The following is a 14,327-nucleotide window of genomic DNA, read 5'->3' on the forward strand; positions in this document are numbered from 1 at the left end:
TTACATAGAGTAACCGTATGATTCCAGTACCTATATAATGCACATTTGTGACAGACATTGTTGCTTACAGCCACACCACCCTGAATATGCCCGACCTCGTCTGATCTCGGAAGCCAAGCAGGGTTGGGCCTGGTTAGTACTTGGATGGGAGACTGCTTGGGAATACCAGGTGCTGTAAGCTTTTCCTCTTCTCTCTACCACCTGCATGTCTTTTGTTGCAACGTCTGATCACCCTGTGACACATGAGGAAGTTGGTCATCTTCAGCTGCTGCTGCTTTGTTGGCAGACACGAAGTGATCTGAGAGTCTCAGTTTCAACTATAGGTAGTAATCACATCAAAGATGAAGATATGCCCACTACATATCAGCCTTTCTTTGCAATTATCTGGTTACATAGAAGGACTGTATGATTCCAGTACCTATATAATTCACATTTGTGACAGACATTGTCGCTTACGGCCACACCACCCTGAACATGACTGACCTCGTCTGATCTCGGAAGCCAAGCAAGATTGGGCCTGGTTAGTACTTGGATGGGAGACTACTTGGGAATACCAGGTGCTGTAAGCTTTTTCTCTTCTCTCTAGCACCTGCATGTCTTTTGTTGCAACGTCTGATGACCCTGTGACACATGAGGAAGTTGGTCATCTTCAGCTGCTGCTGCTTTGTTGGCAGACACGAAGTGATCTGAGAGTCTCAGTTTCCGCTGGAGAGAATAATGACCACAGGGAAGAAGATGTGCCCAATACGCATCAGCCTTTCTCGGCAATTATCTGGTTACATAGAGGAACCGTATGATTCCAGTACCTATATAATGCACATTGTTCACAGATAGATTTGCTTACGGCCACACCACCCTGAACATGCCCGACCTCGTCTGATCTCGGAAGCCAAGCAGGGTTGGGCCTGGTTAGTACTTGGATGGGAGACTACTTGGGAATACCAGGTGCTGTAAGCTTTTTCTCTTCTCTCTGCCACCTGCATGTCTTTTGTTGCAATGTCTGATCACCCTGTGACACATGAGGAAGTTGGTCATCTTCAGCTGCTGTTGCTTTGTAGGCAGACACGAAGTGATCTGAGAGTCTCAGTTTCAACTGCAGGTAATAATCACATCAGGGATGAAGATGTGCCCACTACATATCAGCCTTTCTCGGCAATTATCTGGTTACATAGAGTAACCGTATGATTCCAGTACCTATATAATGCACATTTGTGACAGACATTGTTGCTTACAGCCACACCACCCTGAATATGCCCGACCTCGTCTGATCTCGGAAGCCAAGCCGGGTTGGGCCTGGTTAGTACTTGGATGGGAGACCACTTGGAAATACCAGGTGCTTTAAGCTTTTTCTCTTCTCTCTACCACATGCATGTCTTTTGTTGCAACGTCTGATCACCCTGTGACACATGAGGAAGTTGGTCATCTTCAGCTGCTGCTGCTTTGTTGGCAGACACGAAGTGATCTGAGAGTCTCAGTTTCAACTGCAGGTAATAATCACATCAGGGATGAAGATGTGCCCACTACATATCAGCCTTTCTCGGCAATTATCTGGTTACATAGAGGAACTGTATGATTCCAGTACCGATATAATGCACCTTTGTCACAGACATTGTTGCTTACGGCCACACCACCCTGAACATGCCCGACCTCGTCTGATCTCGGAGGCCAAGCAGGGTTGGGCCTGGTTAGTACTTGGATGGGAGACCGCTTGGGAATACCAGGTGCTGTAAGCTTTTTCTCTTCTCTCTACCACGTGCATGTCTTTTGTTGCAACGTCTGATCACCCTGTGACACATGAGGAAGTTGGTCATCTTCAGCTGCTGCTGCTTTGTTGGCAGACACGAAGTGATCTGAGAGTCTCAGTTTCAACTGCAGGTAATAATCACATCAGGGATTAAGATGTGCCCACTACATATCATTCTTTCTCTGCAATTATCTGGTTACATAGAGTAACCATATGATTCCAGTACCTATATAATGCACATTTGTGACAGACATTGTTGCTTACAGCCACACCACCCTGAACATGCCTGACCTCGTCTGATCTCGGAAGCCAAGCAGGGTTGGGCCTGGTTAGTACTTGGATGGGAGACTGCTTGGGAATACCAGGTGCTGTAAGCTTTTTCTCTTCTCTCTACCACCTGCATGTCTTTTGTTGCAACGTCTGATCACCCTGTGACACATGAGGAAGTTGGTCATCTTCAGCTGCTGTTGCTTTGTAGGCAGACACGAAGTGATCTGAGACTCTCAGTTTCAACTGCAGGTAATAATCACATCAGGGATGAAGATGTGCCCACTACATATCAGCCTTTCTCGGCAATTATCTGGTTACATAGAGTAACCGTATGATTCCAGTACCTATATAATGCACATTTGTGACAGACATTGTTGCTTACAGCCACACCACCCTGAATATGCCCGACCTCGTCTGATCTCGGAAGCCAAGCAGGGTTGGGCCTGGTTAGTACTTGGATGGGAGACTGCTTGGGAATACCAGGTGCTGTAAGCTTTTCCTCTTCTCTCTACCACCTGCATGTCTTTTGTTGCAACGTCTGATCACCCTGTGACACATGAGGAAGTTGGTCATCTTCAGCTGCTGCTGCTTTGTTGGCAGACACGAAGTGATCTGAGAGTCTCAGTTTCAACTATAGGTAGTAATCACATCAAAGATGAAGATATGCCCACTACATATCAGCCTTTCTTTGCAATTATCTGGTTACATAGAAGGACTGTATGATTCCAGTACCTATATAATTCACATTTGTGACAGACATTGTCGCTTACGGCCACACCACCCTGAACATGACTGACCTCGTCTGATCTCGGAAGCCAAGCAAGATTGGGCCTGGTTAGTACTTGGATGGGAGACTACTTGGGAATACCAGGTGCTGTAAGCTTTTTCTCTTCTCTCTAGCACCTGCATGTCTTTTGTTGCAACGTCTGATGACCCTGTGACACATGAGGAAGTTGGTCATCTTCAGCTGCTGCTGCTTTGTTGGCAGACACGAAGTGATCTGAGAGTCTCAGTTTCCGCTGGAGAGAATAATGACCACAGGGAAGAAGATGTGCCCAATACGCATCAGCCTTTCTCGGCAATTATCTGGTTACATAGAGGAACCGTATGATTCCAGTACCTATATAATGCACATTGTTCACAGATAGATTTGCTTACGGCCACACCACCCTGAACATGCCCGACCTCGTCTGATCTCGGAAGCCAAGCAGGGTTGGGCCTGGTTAGTACTTGGATGGGAGACTACTTGGGAATACCAGGTGCTGTAAGCTTTTTCTCTTCTCTCTGCCACCTGCATGTCTTTTGTTGCAATGTCTGATCACCCTGTGACACATGAGGAAGTTGGTCATCTTCAGCTGCTGTTGCTTTGTAGGCAGACACGAAGTGATCTGAGACTCTCAGTTTCAACTGCAGGTAATAATCACATCAGGGATGAAGATGTGCCCACTACATATCAGCCTTTCTCGGCAATTATCTGGTTACATAGAGTAACCGTATGATTCCAGTACCTATATAATGCACATTTGTGACAGACATTGTTGCTTACAGCCACACCACCCTGAATATGCCCGACCTCGTCTGATCTCGGAAGCCAAGCCGGGTTGGGCCTGGTTAGTACTTGGATGGGAGACCACTTGGAAATACCAGGTGCTTTAAGCTTTTTCTCTTCTCTCTACCACATGCATGTCTTTTGTTGCAACGTCTGGTCACCCTGTGACACATGAGGAAGTTGGTCATCTTCAGCTGCTGCTGCTTTGTTGGCAGACACGAAGTGATCTGAGAGTCTCAGTTTCAACTGCAGGTAATAATCACATCAGGGATGAAGATGTGCCCACTACATATCAGCCTTTCTCGGCAATTATCTGGTTACATAGAGGAACTGTATGATTCCAGTACCGATATAATGCACCTTTGTCACAGACATTGTTGCTTACGGCCACACCACCCTGAACATGCCCGACCTCGTCTGATCTCGGAGGCCAAGCAGGGTTGGGCCTGGTTAGTACTTGGATGGGAGACCGCTTGGGAATACCAGGTGCTGTAAGCTTTTTCTCTTCTCTCTACCACGTGCATGTCTTTTGTTGCAACGTCTGATCACCCTGTGACACATGAGGAAGTTGGTCATCTTCAGCTGCTGCTGCTTTGTTGGCAGACACGAAGTGATCTGAGAGTCTCAGTTTCAACTGCAGGTAATAATCACATCAGGGATTAAGATGTGCCCACTACATATCATTCTTTCTCTGCAATTATCTGGTTACATAGAGTAACCATATGATTCCAGTACCTATATAATGCACATTTGTGACAGACATTGTTGCTTACAGCCACACCACCCTGAACATGCCCGACCTCGTCTGATCTCGGAAGCCAAGCAGGGTTGGGCCTGGTTAGTACTTGGATGGGAGACTGCTTGGGAATACCAGGTGCTGTAAGCTTTTTCTCTTCTCTCTACCACCTGCATGTCTTTTGTTGCAACGTCTGATCACCCTGTGACACATGAGGAAGTTGGTCATCTTCAGCTGCTGTTGCTTTGTAGGCAGACACGAAGTGATCTGAGACTCTCAGTTTCAACTGCAGGTAATAATCACATCAGGGATGAAGATGTGCCCACTACATATCAGCCTTTCTCGGCAATTATCTGGTTACATAGACTAACCGTATGATTCCAGTACCTATATAATGCACATTTGTGACAAACATTGTTGCTTACAGCCACACCACCCTGAATATGCCCGACCTCGTCTGATCTCGGAAGCCAAGCAGGGTTGGGCCTGGTTAGTACTTGGATGGGAGACCACTTGGGAATACCAGGTGCTTTAAGCTTTTTCTCTTCTCTCTACCACATGCATGTCTTTTGTTGCAACGTCTGATCACCCTGTGACACATGAGGAAGTTGGTCATCTTCAGCTGCTGCTGCTTTGTTGGCAGACACGAAGTGATCTGAGAGTCTCAGTTTCAACTGCAGGTAATAATCACATCAGGGATGAAGATGTGCCCACTACAAGTTAGCCTTTCTCGGCAATTATCTGGTTACATAGAGGAACTGTATGATTCCAGTGCCGATATAATGCACATTTTTCACAGACATTGTTGCTTACGGCCACACCACCCTGAACATGCCCGACCTCGTCTGATCTCGGAGGCCAAGCAGGGTTGTGCCTGGTTATTACTTGGATGGGAGACCGCTTGGGAATACCAGGTGCTGTAAGCTTTTTCTCTTCTCTCTACCACCTGCATGTCTTTTGTTGCAACGTCTGATCACCCTGTGACACATGAGGAAGTTGGTCATCTTCAGCTGCTGCTGCTTTGTTGGCAGACACGAAGTGATCTGAGAGTCTCAGTTTCAACTGCAGGTAATAATCACATCAGGGATGAAGATGTGCCCACTACATATCAGCCTTTCTCGGCAATTATCTGGTTACATAGAGTAACCGTATGATTCCAGTACCTATATAATGCACATTTGTGACAGACATTGTTACTTACAGCCACACCACCCTGAATATGCCCGACCTCGTCTGATCTCGGAAGCCAAGCAAGGTTGGGCCTGGTTAGTACTTGGATGGGAGACCGCTTGGGAATACCAGGTGCTGTAAGCTTTTTCTCTTCTCTCTACCACATGCATGTCTTTTGTTGCAACGTCTGATCACCCTTTGACACATGAGGAAGTTGGTCATCTTCAGCTGCTGCTGCTTTGTTGGCAGACACGAAGTGATCTGAGAGTCTCAGTTTCAACTGCAGGTAATAATCACATCAGGGATGAAGATGTGCCCACTACAAGTTAGCCTTTCTCGGCAATTATCTGGTTACATAGAGTAACCATATGATTCCAGTACCTATATAATGCACATTGTTCACAGATATTGTTGCTTACGGCCACACCACCCTGAATATACCCGACCTCGTCTGATCTCGGAAGCCAAGCAGGGTTGGCCCTGATTAGTACTTGGATGGGAGACTGCTTGGGAATACCAGGTGCTGTAAGCTTTTTCTCTTCTCTCTACCACCTACATGTCTTTTGTTGCAACGTCTGATCACCCTGTGACACATGAGGAAGTTGGTCATCTTCAGCTGCTGCTGCTTTGTTGGCAGACACGAAGTGATCTGAGAGTCTCAGTTTCAACTGCAGGTAATAATCACATCAGGGATGAAGATGTGCCCACTACATATCAGCCTTTCTTGGCAATTATCTGGTTACATAGAGTAACCGTATGATTCCAGTACCTATATAATGCACATTTGTGACAGACATTGTTGCTTACAGCCACACCACCCTGAATATGCCCGACCTCGTCTGATCTCGGAAGCCAAGCAGGGTTGGGCCTGGTTAGTACTTGGATGGGAGACTGCTTGGGATTACCAGGTGCTGTAAGGTTTTCCTCTTCTCTCTACCACCTGCATGTCTTTTGTTGCAACGTCTGATCACCCTGTGACACATGAGGAAGTTGGTCATCTTCAGCTGCTGCTGCTTTGTTGGCAGACACGAAGTGATCTGAGAGTCTCAGTTTCAACTATAGGTAGTAATCACATCAAAGATGAAGATATGCCCACTACATATCAGCCTTTCTTTGCAATTATCTGGTTACATAGAAGAACTGTATGATTCCAGTACCTATATAATTCACATTTGTGACAGACATTGTCGCTTACGGCCACACCACCCTGAACATGACTGACCTCGTCTGATCTCGGAAGCCAAGCAGGTTTGGGCCTGGTTAGTACTTGGATGGGAGACTACTTGGGAATACCAGGTGCTGTAAGCTTTTTCTCTTCTCTCTGCCACCTGCATGTCTTTTGTTGCAATGTCTGATCACCCTGTGACACATGAGGAAGTTGGTCATCTTCAGCTGCTGTTGCTTTGTAGGCAGATACGAAGTGATCTGAGACTCTCAGTTTCAACTGCAGGTAATAATCACATCAGGGATGAAGATGTGCCCACTACATATCAGCCTTTCTCGGCAATTATCTGGTTACATAGAGTAACCGTATGATTCCAGTACCTATATAATGCACATTTGTGACAGACATTGTTGCTTACAGCCACACCACCCTGAATATGCCCGACCTCGTCTGATCTCGGAAGCCAAGCCGGGTTGGGCCTGGTTAGTACTTGGATGGGAGACCACTTGGAAATACCAGGTGCTTTAAGCTTTTTCTCTTCTCTCTACCACATGCATGTCTTTTGTTGTAACGTCTGATCACCCTGTGACACATGAGGAAGTTGGTCATCTTCAGCTGCTGCTGCTTTGTTGGCAGACACGAAGTGATCTGAGAGTCTCAGTTTCAACTGCAGGTAATAATCACATCAGGGATGAAGATGTGCCCACTACATATCAGCCTTTCTCGGCAATTATCTGGTTACATAGAGGAACTGTATGATTCCAGTACCGATATAATGCACCTTTGTCACAGACATTGTTGCTTACGGCCACACCACCCTGAACATGCCCGACCTCGTCTGATCTCGGAGGCCAAGCAGGGTTGGGCCTGGTTAGTACTTGGATGGGAGACCGCTTGGGAATACCAGGTGCTGTAAGCTTTTTCTCTTCTCTCTACCACGTGCATGTCTTTTGTTGCAACGTCTGATCACCCTGTGACACATGAGGAAGTTGGTCATCTTCAGCTGCTGCTGCTTTGTTGGCAGACACAAAGTGATCTGAGAGTCTCAGTTTCAACTGCAGGTAATAATCACATCAGGGATGAAGATGTGCCCACTACATATCAGCCTTTCTCGGCAATTATCTGGTTACATAGAGGAACCGTATGATTCCAGTACCTATATAATGCACATTTGTGACAGACATTGTTGCTTACAGCCACACCACCCTGAATATGCCCGACCTCGTCTGATCTCGGAAGCCAAGCAGGGTTGGGCCTGGTTAGTACTTGGATGAGACACTGTTTGGGAATACCAGGTGCTGTAAGCTTTTTCTCTTCTCTCGACCACCTGCATGTCTTTTGTTGCAACGTCTGATCACCCTGTGACACATGAGGAAGTTGGTCATCTTCAGCTGCTGCTGCTTTGTTGGCAGACACGAAGTGATCTGAGAGTCTCAGTTTCAACTGCAGGTAATAATCAAATCAGGGATGAAGATGTGCCCACTACATATCAGCCTTTCTCGGCAATTATCTGGTTACATAGAGTAACCGTATGATTCCAGTACCTATATAATGCACATTTGTGACAGACATTGTTGCTTACAGCCACACCACCCTGAATATGCCCGACCTCGTCTGATCTCGGAAGCCAAGCAGGGTTGGGCCTGGTTAGTACTTGGATGGGAGACTGCTTGGGATTACCAGGTGCTGTAAGGTTTTCCTCTTCTCTCTACCACCTGCATGTCTTTTGTTGCAACGTCTGATCACCCTGTGACACATGAGGAAGTTGGTCATCTTCAGCTGCTGCTGCTTTGTTGGCAGACACGAAGTGATCTGAGAGTCTCAGTTTCAACTATAGGTAGTAATCACATCAAAGATGAAGATATGCCCACTACATATCAGCCTTTCTTTGCAATTATCTGGTTACATAGAAGAACTGTATGATTCCAGTACCTATATAATTCACATTTGTGACAGACATTGTCGCTTACGGCCACACCACCCTGAACATGACTGACCTCGTCTGATCTCGGAAGCCAAGCAGGTTTGGGCCTGGTTAGTACTTGGATGGGAGACTACTTGGGAATACCAGGTGCTGTAAGCTTTTTCTCTTCTCTCTGCCACCTGCATGTCTTTTGTTGCAATGTCTGATCACCCTGTGACACATGAGGAAGTTGGTCATCTTCAGCTGCTGTTGCTTTGTAGGCAGATACGAAGTGATCTGAGACTCTCAGTTTCAACTGCAGGTAATAATCACATCAGGGATGAAGATGTGCCCACTACATATCAGCCTTTCTCGGCAATTATCTGGTTACATAGAGTAACCGTATGATTCCAGTACCTATATAATGCACATTTGTGACAGACATTGTTGCTTACAGCCACACCACCCTGAATATGCCCGACCTCGTCTGATCTCGGAAGCCAAGCCGGGTTGGGCCTGGTTAGTACTTGGATGGGAGACCACTTGGAAATACCAGGTGCTTTAAGCTTTTTCTCTTCTCTCTACCACATGCATGTCTTTTGTTGCAACGTCTGATCACCCTGTGACACATGAGGAAGTTGGTCATCTTCAGCTGCTGCTGCTTTGTTGGCAGACACGAAGTGATCTGAGAGTCTCAGTTTCAACTGCAGGTAATAATCACATCAGGGATGAAGATGTGCCCACTACATATCAGCCTTTCTCGGCAATTATCTGGTTACATAGAGGAACTGTATGATTCCAGTACCGATATAATGCACCTTTGTCACAGACATTGTTGCTTACGGCCACACCACCCTGAACATGCCCGACCTCGTCTGATCTCGGAGGCCAAGCAGGGTTGGGCCTGGTTAGTACTTGGATGGGAGACCGCTTGGGAATACCAGGTGCTGTAAGCTTTTTCTCTTCTCTCTACCACGTGCATGTCTTTTGTTGCAACGTCTGATCACCCTGTGACACATGAGGAAGTTGGTCATCTTCAGCTGCTGCTGCTTTGTTGGCAGACACAAAGTGATCTGAGAGGCTCAGTTTCAACTGCAGGTAATAATCACATAAGGGATGAAGATGTGCCCACTACATATCAGCCTTTCTCGGCAATTATCTGGTTACATAGAGGAACCGTATGATTCCAGTACCTATATAATGCACATTTGTGACAGACATTGTTGCTTACAGCCACACCACCCTGAATATGCCCGACCTCGTCTGATCTCGGAAGCCAAGCAGGGTTGGGCCTGGTTAGTACTTGGATGAGACACTGTTTGGGAATACCAGGTGCTGTAAGCTTTTTCTCTTCTCTCGACCACCTGCATGTCTTTTGTTGCAACGTCTGATCACCCTTTGACACATGAGGAAGTTGGTCATCTTCAGCTGCTGCTGCTTTGTTGGCAGACACGAAGTGATCTGAGAGTCTCAGTTTCAACTGCAGGTAATAATCACATCAGGGATTAAGATGTGCCCACTACATATCAGCTTTTCTCTGCAATTATCTGGTTACATAGAGTAACCGTATGATTCCAGTACCTATATAATGCATATTGTTCACAGATATTGTTGCTTACGGCCACACCACCCTGAATATGCCCGACCTCGTCTGATCTCGGAAGCCAAGCAGGGTTGGGCCTGGTTAGTACTTGGATGGGAGACCGCTTGGGAATACCAGGTGCTGTAAGCTTTTTCTCTTCTCTCTACCACCTGCATGTCTTTTGTTGCAACGTCTGATCACCCTGTGACACATGAGGAAGTATGTCATCTTCAGCTGCTGCTGCTTTGTTGGCAGACACGAAGTGATCTGAGATTCTCAGTTTCAACTGCAGATAATAATCACGACAGGGAAGAAGATGTGCCCACTACAAGTTAGCCTTTCTCGGCAATTATCTGGTTACATAGAGTAACCGTATGATTCCAGTACCTATATAATGCACATTTGTGACAGACATTGTTGCTTACGGCCACACCACCCTGAATATACCCGACCTCATCTGATCTAGGAAGCCAAGCAGGGCTGGGCCTGGTTAGTAGTTGGATGGGAGACCGCTTGGGAATACAAGGTAATGTTAACTTTTTCTCTTCTCTCTACCACCTGCATGTCTTTTGTTGCAACGTCTGATCACCCTGTGACACATGAGGAAGTTTGTCATCTTCAGCTGCTGCTGCTTTGTTGGCAGACACAAAGTGATCTGAGAGTCTCAGTTTCCGCTGGAGAGAATAATCACCACAGGGAAGAAGATGTGCCCAATACGCATCAGCCTTTCTGGGCAATTATCTGATTACATAGAGGAACTGTATGATTCCCGTACCTATATAATGCACATTTGTTACAGCCATTGCTGCTTACGGCCACACCACCCTGAATATACCCGTCCTCGTCTGATCTCGGAAGCCAAGCAGGGTTGGGCCTGGTTAGTACTTGGATGGGAGATCGCTTGGGAATACCAGGTGCTCCAAGCTTTTTCTCTTCTCTCTACCACTTGCATGTCTTTTGTTGCAACGTCTGATCACCCTGTGACACATGAGGAAGTTGGTCATCTTCAGCTGCTGCTGCTTTGTTGGCAGACACGAAGTGATCTGAGAGTCTCAGTTTCAACTGCAGGTAATAATCACATCAGGGATTAAGATGTGCCCACTACATATCAGCCTTTCTCTGCAATTATCTGGTTACATAGAGTAACCGTATGATTCCAGTACCTATATAATGCACATTGTTCACATATATTGTTGCTTACGGCCACACCACCCTGAATATGCCCGACCTCGTCTGATCTCGGAAGCCAAGCAGGGTTGGATCTGGTTAGTACTTGGATGGGAGACCGCTTGGGAATACCAGGTGCTGTAAGCTTTTTCTCTTCTCTCTACCACCTGCATGTCTTTTGTTGCAACGTCTGATAACCCTGTGACACATGAGGAAGTTGGTCATCTTCAGCTGCTGCTGCTTTCTTGGCAGACACGAAGTGATCTGAGATTCTCAGTTTCAACTGCAGATAATAATCACGACAGGGAAGAAGATTATGCCCACTACAAGTTAGCCTTTCTCGGCAATTATCTGGTTACATAGAGTAACCGTATGATTCCAGTACCTATATAATGCACATTTGTGACAGACATTGTTCCTTACGGCCACACCACCCTGAACATACCCGACCTCATCTGATCTCGGAAGCCAAGCAGGGTTGGGCCTGGTTAGTACTTGGATGGGAGACTGCTTGGGAATACCAGGTGCTGTAAAATTTTTCTCTTCTCTCTACCACCTGCATGTCTTTTGTTGCAACGTCTGATCACCCTGTGACACACGAGGAAGTTGGTTATCTTCAGCTGCTGCTGCTTTGTTGGCAGACACGAAGTGATCTGAGAGTCTCAGTTTCAACTGCAGGTAATAATGACATCAGGGATTAAGATGTGCCCACTACATATCAGCCTTTCTCTGCAATTATCTGGTTACATAGAGTAACCGTATGATTCCAGTACCTATATAATGCACATTGTTCACAGATGTTGTTGCTTACGGCCACAACACCCTGAATATGCCCGACGTCGTCTGATCTCGGAAGCCAAGCAGGGTTGGGCCTAGTTAGTACTTGGATGGGAGACTGCTTAGGAATACCAGGTGCTGTAAGCTTTTTCTCTTCTCTCTACCACCTGCATGTCTTTTGTTGCAACGTCTGATCACCCTGTGACACATGAGGAAGTTGGTCATCTTCAGCTGCTGCTGCTTTGTTGGCAGACACGAAGTGATCTGAGATTCTCAGTTTCAACTGCAGATAATAATCATGACAGGGAAGAAGATGTGCCCACTACAAGTTAGCCTTTCTCGGCAATTATCTGGTTACATAGAGGAACTGTATGATTCCAGTACCTATATAATGCACATTTGTGACAGACATTGTTGCTTACGGCCACACCACCCTGAACATGCCTGACCTCATCTGATCTAAGAAGCCAAGCAGGGTTGGGCCTGGTTAGTACTTGGATGGGAGACTGCTTGGGAATACCAGGTGCTGTAAGCTTTTTCTCTTCTCTCTACCACTTGCATGTCTTTTGTTGCAACGTCTGATCACCCTGTGACACATGAGGAAGTTGGTCATCTTCAGCTGCTGCTGCTTTGTTGGCAGACACGAAGTGATCTGAGAGTCTCAGTTTCAACTGCAGGTAATAATCACATCAGGGATTAAGATGTGCCCACTACATATCAGCCGTTCTCTGCAATTATCTGGTTACATAGAGTAACCGTATGATTCCAGTACCTATATAATGCACATTGTTCACAGATATTGATGCTTACGTCCACACCACCCTGAATATGCCCGACCTCGTCTGATCTCGGAAGCCAAGCAGGATTGGGCCTGGTTAGTACTTGGATGGGAGACCGCTTGGGAATACCATGTGCTGTAAGCTTTTTCTCTTCTCTCTACCACTTGCATGTCTTTTGTTGCAACGTCTGATCACCCTGTGACACATGAGTAAGTTGGTCATCTTCAGCTGCTGCTGCTTTGTTGGCAGACACGAAGTGATCTGAAAGTCTCAGTTTCAACTGCAGGTAATAATCACATCAGGGATGAAGATGTGCCCACTACATATCAGCCTTTCTCGGCAATTATCTGGTTACATAGTGTAACCGTATGATTCCAGTAGCTATATAATGCACATTTGTGACAGACATTGTTGCTTACGGCCACACCACCCTGAACATACCCGACCTCATCTGATCTAGGAAGCCAAGCAGGGTTGGGCCTGGTTAGTAGTTGGATGGGAGACTGCGTGGGAATACAAGGTGCTGTAAACTTTTTCTCTTCTCTCTACCACCTGCATGTCTTTTGTTGCAACGTCTGATCACCCTGTGACACATGAGGAAGTTGGTCATCTTCGGCTGCTGCTGCTTTGTTGGCAGACACGAAGTGATCTGAGATTCTAAGTTTCAACTGCAGGTAATAATCACATCAGGGAAGAAGATGTGCCCACTACAAGTTAGCCTTTCTCGGCAATTATCTGGTTACATAGAGGAACTGTATGATTCCAGTACCGATATAATTCACATTTGTAACAGACATTTTTTCTTACGGCCACACCACCCTGAACATGCCCGACCTCGTCTGATCTCGGAAGCCAAGCAGGGTTGGGCCTGGTTAGTACTTGGATGGGAGACCGCTTGGGAATACCAGGTGCTGTAAGCTTTTTCTCTTCTCTCTACCACCTGCATGTCTTTTGTTGCAACGTCTGATCACCCTGTGACACATGAGGAAGTTGGTCATCTTCAGCTGCTCCTGCTTTGTTGGCAGACACGAAGTGATCTGAGAGTCTCAGTTTCAACTAAAGGTAATAATCACATCAGGGATTAAGATGTGCCCACTACATATCAGCCTTTCTCTGCAATTATCTGGTTACATAGAGTAACCGTATGATTCCAGTACCTATATAATGCACATTTGTGACAGAGATTGTTGCTTACAGCCACACCACCCTGAATATGCCCGACCTAGTCTGATCTCGGAAGCCAAGCAGGGTTGTGCCTGGTTAGTACTTGGATGGGAGACCGCTTGGGAATACCAGGTGCTGTAAGCTTTTTCTCTTCTCTCTACTACATGCATGTCTTTTGTTGCAACGTCTGATCACCCTGTGACACATGAGGAAGTTGGTCATCTTCAGCTGCTGCTGCTTTGTTGGCAGACACGAAGTGATCTGAGAGTCTCAGTTTCAACTGCAGGTAATAATCACATCAGGGATTAAGATGTGCCCACT

General features: G+C 46.4%; 18 non-coding genes and 19 pseudogenes across 18 annotated transcripts; all 37 read left to right on the plus strand.

Moving 5' to 3' along the window:
• The first annotated feature begins 62 nt into the window (after positions 1 to 62).
• Positions 63 to 181, plus strand: LOC140276753 (5S ribosomal RNA). The gene has a single exon (XR_011909052.1). It is a non-coding gene; the product is annotated as a 5S ribosomal RNA (ribosomal RNA).
• Positions 182 to 450: 269 nt separating this feature from the next.
• Positions 451 to 569, plus strand: LOC140283962 (5S ribosomal RNA; annotated as a pseudogene).
• A 269-nt stretch (positions 570 to 838) lies between these two features.
• LOC140309106 (5S ribosomal RNA) lies at positions 839 to 957 on the plus strand. The gene has a single exon (XR_011916355.1). It is a non-coding gene; the product is annotated as a 5S ribosomal RNA (ribosomal RNA).
• Positions 958 to 1,226: 269 nt separating this feature from the next.
• Positions 1,227 to 1,345, plus strand: LOC140308377 (5S ribosomal RNA; annotated as a pseudogene).
• Positions 1,346 to 1,614: 269 nt separating this feature from the next.
• On the plus strand, positions 1,615 to 1,733 carry LOC140288558 (5S ribosomal RNA). The gene has a single exon (XR_011912171.1). It is a non-coding gene; the product is annotated as a 5S ribosomal RNA (ribosomal RNA).
• Positions 1,734 to 2,002: 269 nt separating this feature from the next.
• Positions 2,003 to 2,121, plus strand: LOC140297548 (5S ribosomal RNA). The gene has a single exon (XR_011913274.1). It is a non-coding gene; the product is annotated as a 5S ribosomal RNA (ribosomal RNA).
• Positions 2,122 to 2,390: 269 nt separating this feature from the next.
• On the plus strand, positions 2,391 to 2,509 carry LOC140276818 (5S ribosomal RNA). Its single transcript, XR_011909055.1, has one exon. It is a non-coding gene; the product is annotated as a 5S ribosomal RNA (ribosomal RNA).
• Positions 2,510 to 2,778: 269 nt separating this feature from the next.
• On the plus strand, positions 2,779 to 2,897 carry LOC140283973 (5S ribosomal RNA; annotated as a pseudogene).
• A 269-nt stretch (positions 2,898 to 3,166) lies between these two features.
• Positions 3,167 to 3,285, plus strand: LOC140309184 (5S ribosomal RNA). Its single transcript, XR_011916358.1, has one exon. It is a non-coding gene; the product is annotated as a 5S ribosomal RNA (ribosomal RNA).
• A 269-nt stretch (positions 3,286 to 3,554) lies between these two features.
• LOC140308388 (5S ribosomal RNA) lies at positions 3,555 to 3,673 on the plus strand (annotated as a pseudogene).
• Positions 3,674 to 3,942: 269 nt separating this feature from the next.
• Positions 3,943 to 4,061, plus strand: LOC140288569 (5S ribosomal RNA). The gene has a single exon (XR_011912172.1). It is a non-coding gene; the product is annotated as a 5S ribosomal RNA (ribosomal RNA).
• Positions 4,062 to 4,330: 269 nt separating this feature from the next.
• LOC140280721 (5S ribosomal RNA) lies at positions 4,331 to 4,449 on the plus strand. Its single transcript, XR_011909657.1, has one exon. It is a non-coding gene; the product is annotated as a 5S ribosomal RNA (ribosomal RNA).
• Positions 4,450 to 4,718: 269 nt separating this feature from the next.
• LOC140295016 (5S ribosomal RNA) lies at positions 4,719 to 4,837 on the plus strand. Its single transcript, XR_011912830.1, has one exon. It is a non-coding gene; the product is annotated as a 5S ribosomal RNA (ribosomal RNA).
• Positions 4,838 to 5,106: 269 nt separating this feature from the next.
• Positions 5,107 to 5,225, plus strand: LOC140314007 (5S ribosomal RNA; annotated as a pseudogene).
• Positions 5,226 to 5,494: 269 nt separating this feature from the next.
• Positions 5,495 to 5,613, plus strand: LOC140297836 (5S ribosomal RNA). Its single transcript, XR_011913537.1, has one exon. It is a non-coding gene; the product is annotated as a 5S ribosomal RNA (ribosomal RNA).
• A 269-nt stretch (positions 5,614 to 5,882) lies between these two features.
• On the plus strand, positions 5,883 to 6,001 carry LOC140297855 (5S ribosomal RNA). Its single transcript, XR_011913554.1, has one exon. It is a non-coding gene; the product is annotated as a 5S ribosomal RNA (ribosomal RNA).
• Positions 6,002 to 6,270: 269 nt separating this feature from the next.
• LOC140305058 (5S ribosomal RNA) lies at positions 6,271 to 6,389 on the plus strand (annotated as a pseudogene).
• A 269-nt stretch (positions 6,390 to 6,658) lies between these two features.
• Positions 6,659 to 6,777, plus strand: LOC140315708 (5S ribosomal RNA; annotated as a pseudogene).
• A 269-nt stretch (positions 6,778 to 7,046) lies between these two features.
• LOC140308399 (5S ribosomal RNA) lies at positions 7,047 to 7,165 on the plus strand (annotated as a pseudogene).
• A 269-nt stretch (positions 7,166 to 7,434) lies between these two features.
• LOC140288581 (5S ribosomal RNA) lies at positions 7,435 to 7,553 on the plus strand. Its single transcript, XR_011912174.1, has one exon. It is a non-coding gene; the product is annotated as a 5S ribosomal RNA (ribosomal RNA).
• A 269-nt stretch (positions 7,554 to 7,822) lies between these two features.
• LOC140302310 (5S ribosomal RNA) lies at positions 7,823 to 7,941 on the plus strand (annotated as a pseudogene).
• Positions 7,942 to 8,210: 269 nt separating this feature from the next.
• Positions 8,211 to 8,329, plus strand: LOC140305065 (5S ribosomal RNA; annotated as a pseudogene).
• Positions 8,330 to 8,598: 269 nt separating this feature from the next.
• On the plus strand, positions 8,599 to 8,717 carry LOC140315714 (5S ribosomal RNA; annotated as a pseudogene).
• Positions 8,718 to 8,986: 269 nt separating this feature from the next.
• On the plus strand, positions 8,987 to 9,105 carry LOC140308410 (5S ribosomal RNA; annotated as a pseudogene).
• A 269-nt stretch (positions 9,106 to 9,374) lies between these two features.
• LOC140288593 (5S ribosomal RNA) lies at positions 9,375 to 9,493 on the plus strand. The gene has a single exon (XR_011912175.1). It is a non-coding gene; the product is annotated as a 5S ribosomal RNA (ribosomal RNA).
• Positions 9,494 to 9,762: 269 nt separating this feature from the next.
• LOC140302317 (5S ribosomal RNA) lies at positions 9,763 to 9,881 on the plus strand (annotated as a pseudogene).
• A 269-nt stretch (positions 9,882 to 10,150) lies between these two features.
• Positions 10,151 to 10,269, plus strand: LOC140294583 (5S ribosomal RNA). The gene has a single exon (XR_011912797.1). It is a non-coding gene; the product is annotated as a 5S ribosomal RNA (ribosomal RNA).
• Positions 10,270 to 10,538: 269 nt separating this feature from the next.
• LOC140296052 (5S ribosomal RNA) lies at positions 10,539 to 10,657 on the plus strand (annotated as a pseudogene).
• A 269-nt stretch (positions 10,658 to 10,926) lies between these two features.
• LOC140274067 (5S ribosomal RNA) lies at positions 10,927 to 11,045 on the plus strand (annotated as a pseudogene).
• A 269-nt stretch (positions 11,046 to 11,314) lies between these two features.
• LOC140295854 (5S ribosomal RNA) lies at positions 11,315 to 11,433 on the plus strand. The gene has a single exon (XR_011912908.1). It is a non-coding gene; the product is annotated as a 5S ribosomal RNA (ribosomal RNA).
• Positions 11,434 to 11,703: 270 nt separating this feature from the next.
• LOC140297933 (5S ribosomal RNA) lies at positions 11,704 to 11,822 on the plus strand. Its single transcript, XR_011913624.1, has one exon. It is a non-coding gene; the product is annotated as a 5S ribosomal RNA (ribosomal RNA).
• A 269-nt stretch (positions 11,823 to 12,091) lies between these two features.
• Positions 12,092 to 12,210, plus strand: LOC140293100 (5S ribosomal RNA; annotated as a pseudogene).
• Positions 12,211 to 12,479: 269 nt separating this feature from the next.
• On the plus strand, positions 12,480 to 12,598 carry LOC140299054 (5S ribosomal RNA). The gene has a single exon (XR_011914639.1). It is a non-coding gene; the product is annotated as a 5S ribosomal RNA (ribosomal RNA).
• A 269-nt stretch (positions 12,599 to 12,867) lies between these two features.
• Positions 12,868 to 12,986, plus strand: LOC140308730 (5S ribosomal RNA; annotated as a pseudogene).
• Positions 12,987 to 13,255: 269 nt separating this feature from the next.
• On the plus strand, positions 13,256 to 13,374 carry LOC140289249 (5S ribosomal RNA; annotated as a pseudogene).
• Positions 13,375 to 13,643: 269 nt separating this feature from the next.
• Positions 13,644 to 13,762, plus strand: LOC140305203 (5S ribosomal RNA). The gene has a single exon (XR_011915340.1). It is a non-coding gene; the product is annotated as a 5S ribosomal RNA (ribosomal RNA).
• Positions 13,763 to 14,031: 269 nt separating this feature from the next.
• LOC140300118 (5S ribosomal RNA) lies at positions 14,032 to 14,150 on the plus strand (annotated as a pseudogene).
• Positions 14,151 to 14,327: the final 177 nt, after the last annotated feature.

This window comes from Leuresthes tenuis, unplaced genomic scaffold (genome assembly GCF_036924035.1).
Source record: "Leuresthes tenuis unplaced genomic scaffold, fLeuTen1.0.hap1 SCAF_1, whole genome shotgun sequence".
Taxonomy (NCBI): domain Eukaryota; kingdom Metazoa; phylum Chordata; class Actinopteri; order Atheriniformes; family Atherinopsidae; genus Leuresthes; species Leuresthes tenuis.